The 16883-nt window shown below is 39.5% G+C and overlaps 1 protein-coding gene across 1 annotated transcript in view; it reads left to right on the forward strand.

Moving 5' to 3' along the window:
• CAMK4 (calcium/calmodulin dependent protein kinase IV) overlaps positions 1–16883 on the forward strand; it is a 186203-nt gene that overhangs the window by 51455 nt on the left and 117865 nt on the right. The gene's annotated exons all lie outside the window — the stretch shown is intronic.

Here is a 16883-nt window from a genome sequence, read left to right on the forward strand (position 1 = left end):
CTTTTCTCGTTTTGGTTCCGCCCCCGCCCCCCCCAGTCATGGCTTCCAGCAGTCTATTCCACACGATGCTGTCTTTTGCACGGAATGGCCCTGAATTTCTCCAGACCCTATCTACAGTTAATTTCCTGGTTAATAGTCCTAGTGCTGGTTCCTATCTCTTCAATTTCTGGATGCTTTCATCAAGTAAACTTACACTGCCATCGGTCAGCCAAACATAATTTTGAAAACTCTTTTTAAAATCAATATGCAAGCTTTAATTTTAAGACTGTAAGACAGTACAGTGTATTAAAACCAGAAACCATATATTTATATTCTTTAGTCAAATTCAGTTGCAAGGGACCTCTGACATGTTAGTCAGCAACTTCAATTCTAACTTAAAGGAAAATCTCCTGCAAGCCATTCTTATGTTCCATCTTTAAAAGAGTAAATGGCACCAGGGAGTCTTATTTCTAGAGTTATTAAGCTAATAAGTCTGTGCTTACAGTTAGCAGTTTTAGCTGACTTTTCCATATTCCCTCCTGAAAAGCATTTGTGTAACTGGAGATTTAGGATCATGTCATCTTCTCCAGATCTTCCTGTAACATCAAGATAGACGTTTTGACTTCCACAACTGAAATGAAGCTCCCATCCTTTCTAACTTCAAGTACAAGACTAATTTCCAAACCTGAAGCTCAGTCTGTAGTGCATCAGCTGTCATCTGGAGCAATAAACTATATCATAAAAGAAGTGCTAAAACATTTGTTCTGGAAAAGACTTCCTGTGTCTCAGTCCAATGCTCTACCATTTTTTGCAGTCTCATTTTAGAACCCTATTCATATGTCAGTCATTCCCATTTTAAAATGAGTTCAGCTTTTTGTGCCATTTGTTTCTATTAAAAGCTTGATCAAAACATGGTTCCTCTGGTGGTTAAATCTGCCTAATTTCTGACCTAAATGTAACTGAAGTCACTTTATACACCTTGGATTTTGAACCAGACCCTAAATTTATCTCAGATGGTTCTTTCTTAGCCATTGTGTAGAAACTACAAACCAGTCTTTGAAGATGGTGTGAGTTGACCTTGGTTAGGCATCAGGTACCCACCAAGCTGCTCTATCACTCTCCCTCCTCAACAGGATAGGGGGAAGAAAAATACAATGAAAAGAGATAAGGACAGGGAGATCACTTATCAGTTACCGTCACGAGCAAAACAAACTCTCCTTGGGGAAATTAACTTTATTTATTGCCAATTAATAACAGAGTAAGATGGTGAGAAATAAGAACAAATCTAAAAAATACCTTCCCCCCACCCCTCCCATCTTCCGAGGCTCAACTCAAAGGGTTGTGGTCTGTTCATAATGCTTTGTCTCTGCCGCTTCTTCCTACTCACGCTCTTCACCTGCTCTGGCGTGGGGTCCCTCCCATGGGACACAGTCCTTCATAGCCTTCTCCAGCGTGGATCCTTCCGACGGGCTGCAGTTCTTCAAGAATTGCTCCAGCGTGGATCCACCATGGGGCCACAGGTCCTGCCAGGAGCCTGCTCCAGTGTGGGCTTCCCATGGGGTCACAGCCTCCTTCAGGTGCATCCACGTGCTCCGGTGTGCAGTTCTCCATGGGCTGCAGGTGGATATCTGCTCCACCGTTAACATCCATGAGCTGCAGGGGGACAGCCTGCCTCAACATGGTCTTCACCATGGGCTGCAGGGGAATCTCTGCTCCGGCACCTAGAGCACCTTCTCCCCCTCCTTCTTCACTTGACCTTGAGCTTTGATTTCCTCTATTTTTGAAGAACCAGTCTTCCTGATCAGAATAGTTTTGGGCAGGTGTTTCTTCCTGTGAGACAAAGTTAAAAAAAAAATGCCTTTAGCAAAACAAAAACAAACAAACAAACAAAAAAGAATGTGACTGTGTCTCAGTTGCTTCTGTTTGGTGCTGGAAAAACACAAGATGCATGCAGAAATGTTTAGAACTTCAAAAATATAAAAATAGAGAGAGTAAGATGCGATAAGTATAACATCAATAAAATATCTTGAAACTTTATATTTGAAATGATGGATGATAAATGCCTTTTCATGACAAACATGCAATTAGCACAGTATTTGTCCATAAATAATTTGATTCAAACTTTTAGGTTTGGAGACTAAAGAGTCACTATGGAAATACTGCAAAAATTAGTGCAAAAAAGCTATTACTGACATGACTGAGCCTAACATAATTGAAGATATGCTTGTATCTCCAGTGAATGAAAGTTACTGCAAGACACAGACCTTAGGCAATAGCAGAAGTCTATTTCTTCTTTCTTAGGTAGCACTATTTAAAGGAAAAGAACCTGAAAATAAATGGCAGCCCTCTACCAATGCCAAGAAATTTAATTTTCTTTGTTACTGACGTAGAAAAAAATCTTCCAGAATTGCAGAGTATATAGAAACAAACAGAACATTTGACCTTTGCCTGAAAACACAGCAGAACTCGGGCTTCACCTAATGAGTTACTGCAGAGTTAAAATCTTCTCCCAGCATAAGAAATGCAAGCAATCTAAATAAGGATTCTACCTTTTATGAATTTATTATGTTTGAAACAGAGTTAATGATTCATATAAGTCCCTGAATTAAAAGATTAACTCTCCTTTTATTTCTTAGCTGCCTGATGGCATCAACAAGAAATTGTCATAATAAATACAGTTCAGTGAAAGGTGAGAAAATACATTTTGAAAAAAAAAGTTACGTACTGTACTGGAATGTAAATGATGCATAGGAAGGTTGGTCATTTTTGTTACCCCTTTTGCATGATTAAAAAACAGGTATTTATTTTGGAGTCTCAGAATCCTTGTGACTGAAGAATGATCAGAAACACATGCTTGGATTTAATTTAGAAATGCAGAGCCAAGTGCTGGATTCTCAGTTTTCTCTTCATTCAATCTATGCAGTGCAGAGAAAAATGGAAAATATATGCCGCATCTCCTAAATTCATGAATTTATTGCTCACCATTTCAGATACATTTTCCAATTGTTTTGCAAATTCTTGTCTGAAGCAGAGATGTGGTGTGAGGTTGGGGAGTTCATCCATCCAAATTTTTGTGGTGTTCTGCCAACCCACATAAGTCTATGTCCCTGATGGAATTTTCACCTAAAACCTCTGTCTGTCTGCCTGAGACATGCACAGAATTTAAAACATGGTAGATAAAAGGTTGCAGAGTCTAATCAGTCACCTAATTAATGGTGAACAGCATTAATTAAAAAAATGCTTTCTGATGATCTGGTTCACTTCTGCTCTCAAATATCAGAGAATGATTGTAAGAGAAACCCTCTGAAACGGTAGCTACTGTAATTCAATTTAAATACCTTTTGTTGTTGTAATGAGAAAAACATGAATAAGACAATCGGGTACAACTGATTACCATGTAGAATACTATTTTCTTTTTAAAATGAACCCAGAAACAACAGGGAAAACAGTGTGACAGCTAACTTCTTCAGTCCTGATGATTTACAAAAGACAGAAACATGCATTTAAATGGCTACGTGTCAAATTTGAAGAAGACAGGGAATGTTTAGAGGATACCTATTACAGATGTAAGAAAGAAATATAACAAGGCTGCTTTCCTATAAGGAAAGCAAACACAGGTCTTCAATAAAATTTCCCTGGCCCATTAATTTCTTAAAAGGCTGATGTCTTTGCCATCCTTTTACATTTTGTCATGGTTATCATGAGGAATTCAGGTTGCAATCTCTGTTAGTATCTCAACAGACTAATTTTATACATGCAGATCTGTTCTTCTAAAACCAGAGTAGGCTTATCTAGGTCTAGTTCATGATGTTTAACAAACAACAATTTTCTGTCCTGCTTTTGAAATTGGGTATTTGTGCTCTTTATCAGCTTATTAGTATGTTGTGTTAACCTACAATGAACAAAGACTGTCAGGAATCTATTCAAATGGCTTGCTGATAAGGTTTGATTTGTCCAGTAAATTTCAGAAGTTAAAGTGTTCCCAGTTAGGTGTAATCACAGATATCTTAGAATATGTACTAGCAGTAAGCAGTTACTGCCAACTAATATAGAAGATCCGAATGTGTTTTTGCAATTTTGTGCTTAAAGCTAAATCTATGTTTATGGATTTGTGATCTCTCTCTCTTTTAAATCATGAATGCTGGATACTCAGTGTATTCCCCTGAGGTCATCCATTAATGAAATAACTGAAGATAGTGGATACATTGTGCTTTTAAGCAAGGTTATTATCTCTTTGTTTTTGAAAACACAAGGGTAGGGGAAAACAATAGAAATAGAGATAAGTTTGCTATAAACATCATACTTGTCATCATGCTGCATTAATAAAGCAACTAGAAACAGAAAATACCGGTGTTCTGTCACTTTGCAGTTGTCTATTCAGATAGTACTGGTGATGTGGTGTATGATTGTACAGGTATTTCAAATCTAGTATTTCAGAATCACTTCCCATTTACGTAGGGTTTTTTTTGAAGTATTTGTCACATTGCTTTTCTGGAATTTCTTTCCTTTTCTTTTTTTTCTTTCCTTTCTTTTTAAAAGTACATTTATTTCATGTCAGTGTAATGAGCTTCTTGAACCAAAAGCCTTTAAAAAAAAGATGTACACTTACTAGAATGTTACAATTTTTAGTAAACCAAAGAGTAAAAGGAACAAGCGACCTGGTACAGACATCTCTTTTCAAATCCAGTGGTAGGAAAAGGTACAGCATCCTTTATCTGTCACTGAGTTCTGGATAAGCCGTTCTTAAGCATTGTTCAATAAGCCTTGTTAGTATGTGCAGTGTACATTTTATTGTTACAAATGGCAGAACCCTCACTAGGCTTGCTGCTCACTGTGTTTCAGCCATGACATCCACAGTTGGCCTGCTAGGAAAGTATGAAAGTGCTTCCAAAAGTACCTACCCAATTCAGTGATGAATGAATATCTTATTAATAAACCATTGGAATTTAATTAGAGTAAAACCACCCAGTGCTTTGTATATTCACTCAATAAAAACTGAGAGCTATCATGCTTTATCCAGTTGTGTAATGTCAGTGCCATTTTTCAAAATTCATGATAATCAATAGTGAGTCTTCTACTGTAAAAATGAACTACTTTTTTTTTTTCTTTAAAGTAACAAGATTTGAATAGTACATAGCTTTCTTCCAGCCATTGCCTGTAGAACCGCTGTTGTGTGCAGCCAGGATTTGTCTAGGACCATTAGATCCTCCTGTCTTCTCACCATGCCGTGAGCGACTGATAGCTACTGTAAGATGCTATCAGATGCTTCATGGTGCAGTCGACACGCCAGAGGGACGGGATGCCATCCAGAGGGACCTGGACAAGCTCGAGAAGTGGGCCTGTGTGAACCTCATGATGTTGAACAAGGCCAAGTGCAAGGTCCTGCACCTGGGTCGGGGCAAGCCCCGGTATCAATACAGGCTGGGGGATGAAGGGATTGAGAGCAGCCCTGCCGAGAAGGACTTGGGGGTACTGGTGGATGAAAAAGCTGGACATGAGCCAGCAATGTGCGCTCGCAGCCCAGAAGGCCAACCGTATCCTGGGCTGCATCAAAAGAAGCATGGCCAGCAGGTCGAGGGAGGTGATTCTGCCCCTCTGCTCTGCTCTGCTGAGACCCCACCTGGAGTCCTGCATCCAGCTCTGGAACCCTCAACATGAGAAAGACACAGACCTGTTGGAGCGGGTTCAGAAGAGGGCCACGAAAATGGTCAGGGGGATGGAACACCTCTCCTGTGAGGAAAGGCTGAGAGAGTTGGGGTTGTTCAGCCTGGAGAAGAGAAGGCTTTGGGGAGACCTTCTTGCAGCCTATCAGTACTTAAAGGGGGCTTATAAGAAAGATGGCGGCAGACTTTTTAGCAGGGCCTCTTGCGCCAGGACAAGGGGGAATGGCTTTAAACTAAAGGGGGGTAGATATAGACTAGAGATAAGGAAGGAATTTTTTACGATGAAGGTGGTGAAGCACCGGCACAGGTTGCCCAGAGAGGTGGTGGATGCCCCATCCCTGGAAACATTCAAGGTGAGGTTGGACGGGGCTCTGAGCAACCTGATCTAGTTGAAGATGTCCTTGCCCACGGCAGGGGGGTTGGACTAGATGACCTTAAGAGGTCCCTTCCAACCCAAACTATTCTATGATTCTAAGACTTATTCTTTCATTACCATGGTAGAAAAGCTGTAGTTGATCAATAACAACAAAAGCAATAGTAAAAGCAGTTCCCTATTTATTTAAATGTTAAGCGATACACTGCAAGTAATGCTTGAAACTAAATTATATGGTTGCCATAAAAAGCTGACATTTACAGAATGCCAGTAGGTAGGTACAGACAGTGCAAGAGGGCAAAGTTTGCTTACTAAATCTACTGTTAGTAGTAGAAGATCAAGTTAAAATGGTTTATTTTTTACTTACTTTCACGTATGGGAGCACAAGGGAATTTCTGTACTTGTACAAGAGAGGATGGGCTTCAGGGGAAGATTATAGGCAGCCTGTTAAAGATAGATTGATATTGTTACTTTTTGCATTCTTCTTTGAAAGTTGGGTTTTTTTCAGCTTACAGAATGTGTTTACTTTTATCTGAATAGCAGGCAGACGTTCTTTAAGGATGGTGATTTTTCAGGTTTGTTCAGGTGTATCTGATTTAAAGAAACCTGTTCACTTTAAGTTAGCCACAGTAGCATCTGTCAGACCACAGACTGCTAGGTTGCACAACAGAGGTGTGTACAATAGGCACAGTCCTGTTTAGACCCTATTTTAGTGAAGGCGTCATGAGTTATGCTCATATGCAAGTGTGGGGTTTGATCCTTTAGCTTGATGCAGGTGCCACAGATGACCTATTTTGTGTGGATTTTTTCCCCTCAATTGTTGAATGTGTAATGTTTGAAATGGCATTGGGTGTAACAAGTCTATAGCGCTGTTTTTTCACATTTACCACTTCTGATGCTGCTTTGAGTTTTAAAAAATTGGCATTACAGTTAATTCTGTTTTGCAAGTTTTGCATCTTCTCTAAGATATTAATGATTGAGCTAAGCTGGAAAAAAAGAAGGAAGAAAGACAGACTTAAGCTATTACCTATTCTTCATTTTATTCTTTCCCATACTATTCTTCATTTTCTAAGCTTGAAAAGCAATACAGTTGTTCCCCTCAAACTTTGCTTGCAGTTTTCTCTCCAGCTCCTGTTCTCTGCTGTACTTTTTTGTCATTGCATGTTCTGTTTCCTCAAAGTCTGAAACCATAAGCCTATCTACATATTTTCTATTTGCTGCTCCTTCTATTCTGAAGTCCTTTTTCTCACTTCCTTTCTTACTCTCCGACTCTTCACTTGGCACATATCCTGGCCCACCCCGCACGCTCCCACCACCCGCTCCTCTCACCACCTTGTCTTAGTTTGCTTGTCTTCTCGCTTCAGCGTGCTTCCCATCTCAGCTTTCCCTTGCATCTCGCTGTCTCTGCCTATCTTGTCTCCAGAAATATAGATAGATATAGATACATGTATACACGTCCTTCTCCATTTCCCCATTTGGGATGGGTTCTCTTTTTTTTTTCCAAAGGTCTGTCCTCCCTGTGTTCTTTCTTCTAATTTGAGTGGCGGTGTGCTATGAGGAACTTCCCTGGTGCATGCCCCACCACACAAGGTAGCTGCTTTCTCAGCACGGATTCATCACACATGTTGGTCTGCACTGGTTGAGACGGGATGTGGGGAGGCAGAGGATGGAGAAGTCCATGAATTTTTTGTATTGGCTATATCAAGAGAGTGTCAAACACTGTTCCCTGATAGAGACGTGGAAAGTCTCTGGTTCATGAGGGAACAGTCATCGTGGTGACATTTCTGCTGCTGTTGAGAGGCTTGAGAAGAGACTGCCGTGATCTTCGTTCACCAAGTCATTGCTATATGGGCTGCAATACTTAGAAAAGGTGGGAGTAATTTATCCTAACCACAGATAGTTACTATTATAGTTGCCTATATAAAGCTTCCTTGGTGATCAGAGTTAAAATAAAACACTTTCAGGGCATGTTTCACCTGACCTGTTCCAAATGTACTTAGAATGGAATGAATCATATTCCAGAATTGCCCATTTGTCTCTGTTAACTGCAAAGGGAATTTAGATGATTATTGGGGAAGTAAGTACCAACATTTGATCAGATGAGTTTTGCTCACTGTTTTTATACAGACTCAGATGGAAGGAAGAAAATTGTAGAGTCAGACAAGCAATTTGATGGTTCAGAAAAGGTATTCAGCACTTCTCTTAGCATTGCAGGCTGTTACACAAATGGGGAGATAAAGCCGAGGTAGAGCAAGACTGTTTGTGCTAATGAGGCATCTGATGAATCTGCTAATAAGGAAGAATTACTCAAAGTCCTGTGTTTTAACAAGAGCTGATGTAAATATTGTGGGGAGCTAAAATTAGCCAGAGGGGTTTAATACTTACTGTCTCAACTGCCGGTCTTACTTTGCAATAGCACATTTTTCTAAATTCCCTTGAATGGACATTGTTTGCTTTTCACTTTTTTTTTCCTCTCTGAAGAGAACTAATTCCCTGGGTGCACTTGAGAATCCTCCTTCGGGTTAGGCTGGGAAGAAAATTTATCTGAAAAGAGCCCGGCTAACTTTGAGGCTATTCCGTTGATGCTCGTGAAAGTTTTAACTGGTCTGTCAGAATACATTGTTCTGATGGTTGACATCTTACGTGCTTTGGTGAAATTCTTCCCAATTGTATAACCTCTTCAACCCCTTTAACTCAACAAGAAGGTGAAGAGTCGGTTCGTTCTAAGACTAAGGTGTGCTAGAGAAGTAAAGGCTTTGAAAAATCCGTAGGACAGCCTATTTTGAAAGTGTTGCCATATGCTAAACTTTTTCTAGTGCTCAGTAAAATATGGTCTTTACAAGGAAACTGTGGGCTTTTTCATCGTACACTCAGATCATGTTAACTGATGAAGTATCTGAAGAAAGAACTAAAAGATTGTCTGTTTTTTTCAACGTCACTATATTTAATAAGATACTACCTTTTCCTGCAAAGTTTGCCGTTTTAGACTGTCATGGCTCAAATAATATTATTCCTCTTACAATTACTGTATGGAATTTGATGTTCACTTTATTATATAAACATTACTTGAAATAAATAACTATGGAGTCTTTTTTTTTTTTTTGATTCATGCATAAATTTATGAAATGGAACCAGAACAGCAATTTTCATTATAGTACTGTGTAAGACTGCAGGAATATTTGAGTAAATGGAAATAATGTCAAATTACTGCTGTGTACTGCCCATTTCTAGTACTGTGGAGTACAAAAATAACTTTGTGTGTTCATTTGTAATAGCCTTTATAAAATTAAATTTTTGAGGATAAATTGAAAAAAAAACCTCAACAAACCTCCAAAACAAAACTTCAAAAGCAACCCAAAGCAAAAAAAAAGGAAAAAAAAAAAAAAAATTACTCCAGTCAAAAGACTGTGAGCCTGCTATAGGCAACCGTGTTGTAAATAGCTGTATTTTCTGCAGTTTCTGTAGCTGAAGTGATTGTGCTTACAAATGGTCCATGTAACAGTGAACTTTCAGTAAGACCAAGAAGGTCCCCTTTGGGGATTGTTAATACAGCGGTAGGTGCAGGATGGGGAGGCTGACCCTCGTCATCACCGGTGGCAGCGGCAGCGCTGCCTGTAAGGCAGGGCAGCCCTGCAGTTCCAGTCCTTCCATCGTCACGAGGCTGCCCGCCATGGTCCTGCGCCTTCCCCCTCCCTGGGGCTGGCTACTGGTGCCCTGCATGATCTCCTCTCCTCTTCTCTGCACTGGGAGTTGGCAGAGCATGCTTCTCATGTGAGCTCACCCTCCTCTTCAGATGCCATCTCTTAGGGCAGTTCTCCTGTCTCAGATTAATGGATGTATCTTTCTGATCATGGAGTAATGAAACTACAAAACCAGACGACTTCTTTTTTTTAGTAATCTCCTCCTTTCTTTTCCTTTAGTAGAGGCAAGGGGCTTTCATTTTTCACAACCAGTGTTTTTCATTATTGGACAAACAACACTGCTATAAACTAAGTACCCAAACTAATTACCCATAAATCTTTGTTTATGGGTAATTACTGTTAAGTCTTTGCAAATTAAATTCACTCTGATGGACAAACTATGAAACTCTGACTTTCTACCATTACAGTTGATAGGAGTAGATTTGAAACTTAGGGGAATAATTTCACATCTTTAAATTCTGGTCAGGGAGATTAATAGAGCAAACTGGGAGAAAACAAGCTAACTCTTGATTTTGTTAATGACACTGGCAGTAAACCTTTCTGCTAACTGTAGAAAATGTGCTGAATCCTGTGTTCCTGCTTTAGGAACAAAATGAGATACTCTTACAAATTTGCTTAGGCCCTTGGTGGGAGAAAGGGAATGAAGGTGGAGCTGAGATGGTTAGTTGTGTGACATACTAAATGGGAAGTTTGCTGATTTTATTTTATATTTTCTTAATATTTACAAAATTACATTGAGTAGTAGGTTAGCAATAGTTGTTAGTTTCAGCAGGAAGCTAAGCATATTTGTTGAGACATTGGAAATCAGTCTTTCCCAACCACAGTTTGCTTAAAAAAAAAAAAAAATTTAGAATGATGAAGTCTTCTCTGTCCTCTCTCACAAAATCTATGCTATTTCACAGAAATCAACAAGTGAGCCTAGAAGTTCCCCATAACTGGGAATTGCTTTTGCTGCCTATGTTATTGTAGTATGACTGCAGTGAATGTATACATTCAAGTAATACATATATTAAGCCATAGTGTACTAATCTAGGATAACTTCTGTGATTATTGTTACCAGTAATTGAGTATAAAATATGTCATATGTGTGGTGAAATCACAGTCTGAAGTACAAGCTCCTTAAGGTCCTGAATGGCGTTAACAGTGTTATCAAAGGTTGATTACTCTGATCATTTATCTTTGTGACTGTGTCTTTGAACAAGCAGCAAATATATCTTTCTTCAGATTTGAATGGTTGGGATTTCCTCCATTTAGATTTTCATTTTTCCTAAAGCTAGACACAATATCTATCTCTGTTACCTTGCAAATGGTAATCAGCATGCCGTGCATTTTTCCCTCTTGCCATCCATGGCTTCTTAAAACATTTGGTAGCTTCATACTGGCTGAGGATTGTCTGAATGCCTTCTAAGTTTTCTTTAAAGTTGTCTTCCTGTTTGTCCAGTTTTCTTAATAGTCAAAAACTTACTGCCTAGGTTGAGTCAACTCTGAACAAGTAATCTCGAAGAGCCAGTGTGGGCATGATGTGCTTTTCCCACAGAACAGCATCGTGCCCAAGTGTGGGTGGGTGTTCGAGCCTCAGAGATCCTCTGTTCATCAGAGGACACATCAGCGTGGCTGTGTCATGCCCTCTGGTAGCATGGTTTGCTCCCTGGTCCTGAGGGTAGCCTAGGTTTGGCAATCTGTTTCTCCTTTGAATTTCAAATACTAGGCAAATACAAGTGAAAGGTGGTGATATGATAAGGCTGATAATTCTGTTTTACCTGCAAGAGAAATAGTACAACTGTTTATAAACTGCATTCAGAGCAAACTCTTTTATGCAGAACATGTATTCTTTTACAATGCTTCAATATTGTGGCATAAGGAAATTACCAGAGGTTGAGGAATTATCCATGAGGTGTTGTGAGACTGTAAGATGTTACCTGCTATGAAAAGGGACATTGTCCATCAGAAATTCATGTATGTTTACTAGGAGACAGTGGGCTGCAGTAAATGCCGATGTCCAGGAAATCAAGCAGGTTTCTAGAAAACACTTATCACTAAACAAGTGAAGGAAAGTTTTCTTTAGATTACCTTTTGTGGGGAATAACTCAGTATTTGAAAGTGCAAATGAAATAAGTAAAAAAATTGCAATTTTACTGGGTATGTTGCACTGATTTTTACTTCCATAAATAATACTCTCCTGTTCTCTCACCCTCTTGTGGCCCACACTAGCATTTTTGTTCCTGTTGTAGTCTGGTGATGCAATGTAACATGCATTGCTTTCTGTTAAATGTAGGATGAAAGAATCTCTGGCTAAAAATCGTGCACCTAGACTTTAAAGCGCTGCCTCCAGTCCTTGTGTGTTGGTGAGATGTTTTAATTTCCATGCTGCAGTGAAGAACGGATTCGGCTCCTTGCAGTGTTTGGAGTTCACTGTTACGTTTGCTGCTGTTAACTGTGAAGTGGAGAGGATTCGTTTGAATTCACGGGCAGCGAACCACTGAGTGGAAGCTCAGTGAGTCAATAGTGGATTCCCAAGCAGGGGCAATATGGTCTCAGACCAGTTCAACAAAGGGATAATGTCTGACTCGATACCAATAATACAGTTCATCTTCTCTCATGTGGCTGGCAAAAGGGATATTTGTAAATGTACTTCAGTTTTCCTGCTGATAAACGCCCTAGAAATATCCTAATTCCATCTGTCCTGTTTCTTTCCTTTCTTTTGATAGGAGAGGGAGGATTTGCAATAAATAACAAGAATGGTTTTTGGAATTGTGACATACTGAAGTATTTGCAGAGTGTAACTACATAATAGTCGCCCTACGCGCTTACCCCTTGAGAGCAATCCAGTGACCAAAACTAAGAGCTGTTTCATCACCCAAATGAATCAGCCAGAGAAATGCGGGTCTTCTGAGTCAGGGTGACCTTTTTAGGATTTCTTTCCCTCTTTCTCTCTACAGAGTTTCACCATATGGCCAGTCTATCTCAGCATCTCTGCAGCAGCAGCATTTGATTTCTCTGCCTGTAGCCAGGCCCACCCTGCTGAAAGATGAGCAGATGGACTATGTCAGAAGTTAGCAATTTTCACTGGACGTGCAACAGATGTGCATTTAAACACCTTGGTTTTACCTTCCAAAAAGGCCAGTATGCCACTTCTTAAGAAGTCGGTCTAACTTGGCTTCCCCGAAGAACTCAAATGAAAGAATGATGCAGCACTTGGAAGTCAGTTTCTCAGATAATCATGTCCCTGACACAGACTGGCACAAAAATCATATTTTAACAAGAAGGAGAGTTTTTGCCTCAGGGCAATAATTCAGGAAATTTACTTAATTTTCTATTATTGTAGCTCAACACTGCAAAACAACCCTCACAGTAAGCTTAGGTCTTACTGGAGGTATTTGTGAGGTCTATGATGAGGAGGGCTTTTTGCCCTTTGATAAAAGCTAAGAGGTATCTGAACTACATGTCTCATTTCTTTTCATTTCCTTCTACTGTTATTTTGTTTAAGGCCTTAGTAGTCCCATGTTAGATGAGTGATACCGCTAAAGGGCAATGTCTTTTGCTTTTTACTTTTGGAGCAACGAAGGCATAAATTTAATATTCTAATTACTCATCTTACTGATTTTACACTACAACACCGTGCAATTAGGTCCTAATCCTAGTCTGTTGCTGATGGCAAATTTGCCCTGTAGATAAATTTTGCATTTATGCTGCTACAGAAAGGCTTACCAAAGACAAGGGACTTCAGAAGTGCTCTAATTGGCTAAATGCAGCCATAGGGGGAAATCCAGAGATGTTGGAGTAAATGTAGGATAGTGGCATATTGTTCAGGTACCAGGCTTTTTTCCTAAGGGGACTAATACAATGACTTTGAAGAGTCCTATCCAGGAATAAGAATATAGAGAAATGAAGTAGTTAGTTTGAAATATATGACCTGAAACTCCTAAGTGGCTTGCAATAGCCTGTAACTAGCTTCATGTAAGAGCAAGTGTATATAACGTATAGAAGCATTTCTCAGTGACATCTGCTTTGGAGTCAATTTATTGACTTTGCATCTGAAAGATTAATAGATACAGTTAGACAGGTGTTACTTAGTTTTTCTATACCCTGGAATGCCAGTTCTCGTTCTTTAACGTTAGGCTGCTTTGAGTGTGTTTTGTTCTTTATCTAACTGACATTTTTCCACATTGTGCAGTCATTGTCTACATGTACAACTGCATGACATCACCATGTCCCACTTCTGACCTAAACTATTTTTCAGACCTACATTAGATGTCCACTGTTGAAAGGCTATTGTATAACTCAGCTACTCTTCACTCTTTATGTCCTACCTCAACTTTCTGCTGTCTTTGAAAGGAGATACAGAGGGTTTCTAACCTTCCCAAGCAGCAACAGAATGCATTTGAGGCTCTCTGTCAACTCTAAAGAGTGCTAAACTTCTCTTTTACTGGGAAAATGGTGTCCAAGTGTAACACTGTTATTGAAAACTTTGGTTTTCCTGTCATTACTAGAAGAACATCTTAGTGATGTCCTTCTGATGGTTCTGTTTGTTGCTTTTATTTCCGTAATGTCTTTCCCCAGGAAAACAGAAAAATCTAGGTTTTTTGTCAGTGTTACTGGTTTCAATGTGGTATGGTGTTACTCAAGCTAGCTCTGAATCAGTTGCCTTCTTCCTGTATGGGTTTACCAGGGGAAAAAAGACGGGTGAAGTGCATTTAAACCCTCATTAGCATCAGCTTATATATTGTGCATGTTCCAGTGTCCTGTGATAAAATCACGGCCCCAGGGCTGTGTGTGTAGTCCCTCTGTCTCCCTCAAGTCATATAGAGGTTATGTTCATCGCTTCCTCTTGCTATGGCTAAACATTTTTAAGTACCTGAATTAGTTTGTAGGTATACCCTAGTTTCCATCAGTCTGAACCACATTTTTGATATAACCAGGGAAAGGATAGGCATTTAGGTGTAACCTAAGGCTATAACATTTTTACTATGAGGCATTTTATTTTATGTTCTGCCTACCTAATTTACTGACTGACCCTAAACAGAATTGGGAGAGTTGCTGAGATAAACGGTGCACAGTCTTCCCAAAATATACAGATGCTTAGGGGAGAGAAATACGAATCATGGGTAGTAAGTTACAGAACTGCTGATAGCTCCGGCACGTAAATGGACAAAGTGGAAGACCGCAGGAGGAGAGGGACAGAGAGTGGGACAGAGTCCTTGAGACTGTGGTCTGCATTGTGCACAACACTTGTTGGATCCTTGGGAATTTATAGAAAATATAATATAAACTGCTCGCACTAAAGGGCAAGGGCTGTGTTTAGCCACAATCATTAATATTCTGTCAGCCATAACCCCTTGGCTTTATTGTCAAGATAGGACATAGCCCTCCACAAATTTCTGTGATCTGTGTGCTTCCAACAGTTTTTCAAGTTTGTCAGTGTTTTCAGTGTTTATAAAGCATTATTGTTGTTTCATTAAAAACATTCGTTTCCTGACTGAATTCCCAGATTTGCCGTTGCCAACGGGTTTATTATTAAGTCATTGGGGAAATAAAATTTTATTTTCAAAGATTACAGATGGAGGCATAAGGAAAGAATCTCTGAATGAAACCTGGATAAAATTCTCAGCATTATAGTGAAAGTCAAAAAATTACATGTTTTTTTTCCCAGGATGTATCAAATAATTTAAAATTGTATTCTACTTTGCCTTCCTTTTTGAAGCCAAAGCTTTAGAGAGCCTGACCTTACTACAGTTCTTTATATAATTGACATATGCTAAAACTTTGTGATGTATCTTTTGCAAGATAAAAACATTATTAACTAGGTACTTGCACGGCATATGAAAATATTGTAAATACATAATTAAGCAATCTGGATGAATGGTCTATTGATCACAATGAATACTGTACCTACTCTATTAAATCTTCAAAAAAGAATTGTTGTTCAATTTTGGATGAGTTTTGGTAAATCAGACTCACAAAGTCCCAGAAGAAGCAGCATGTCGACAGGTGTAAAGCTCACTAAGTTTGCAGAGTTTGACTTCTGTAGTTGGCAGCACATAATATCTCATTAAGGGTATTTTCTCTTTAAACATCAAGAAAACAAATCATGGGAGAGGGTGCCAGGAATACATGACACCTTTCACAGCTTGGTTCTTGTTCAGAGGAACATGCTCTGCATATGAATGCAATGCTTGATCGTCTCTCTGTGGGACACAAACTGTTGTGCAGCATGGCTGGTCAGCCCTCTCGAAGAACCTGCTTGTCTGACCACAGCCTCATGAAGATCTGCGGAGGTCTATGTCAAAGCCTTCTTCCCTGCTTGTGCATCGCAGCTCTTTTCACGTGTCTGGTGGCTCAGGCTGTGGCTGATGTGGATGCTGAAGCCCATGCCTGCAGAGGACATTTGCTGTGCAGGGCAGGCGCCAGCTATTTGCTTACATCAACAGCTAATTGTATGACTGTAACCCAATTACGGCTTATAAGCGCCTGAACCAGTGCATGGGCATAACTGACTACACTTTTTATTCCAAGCCTCTCTCTGAAAGTACATGGGGAGCTTTTTTTTTAACATGTTTAAAAAAGAAATCGTGAATCTGTAAATCCCATACAGACTATGTTGCAAATAGTGCTTAACTGTGATTCTATTTTACATTCTAATAAAGGTTGGAAATGCCAGTCTTCAGATGTGTCGTTGGAGTATGCTGACAGCTAAAAAGCCTCAGTCCTTTAAAAATGGAAATTGCAGTCATTGGAAAGTTCAGTCTTTCTCTAACATAGCCGATTAAACAGTGGCTTGGTCAGTGACTGGTGTAGGGAGATTCAAGAAAAGATCAAAGATGTTCATGGACTAGAAGATCTGGAATCTTCTCCTGGAAAACAGTAATTTCACTCTTGTAACTACAGAAAAGAGCTCCCTCATCTGAAGCATTGAGTAGTAGTGACACTTTCTTGAAAATGTAATTCACTGTACATGCACTTGCTTGCATATGTATGTCATTAATTACCAGGATGGTCTGTGATCACCGTCACTGAGAATGGTTTCTGTGACTTTCTGAACATCTTGTTGAAGTTCCTGTAGGAATAAATATCTGCATCGGGAGCTGTCAAATGATAGGAAGATAAAAAATGGAATTTCACAAAAAGCAGAAAAAGCAATACAGAACAGAGGACACAGCAGTAGCTCTG

The sequence above is a fragment of the Aptenodytes patagonicus genome, chromosome Z (assembly GCF_965638725.1).
Source record: "Aptenodytes patagonicus chromosome Z, bAptPat1.pri.cur, whole genome shotgun sequence".
NCBI lineage: Eukaryota > Metazoa > Chordata > Aves > Sphenisciformes > Spheniscidae > Aptenodytes > Aptenodytes patagonicus.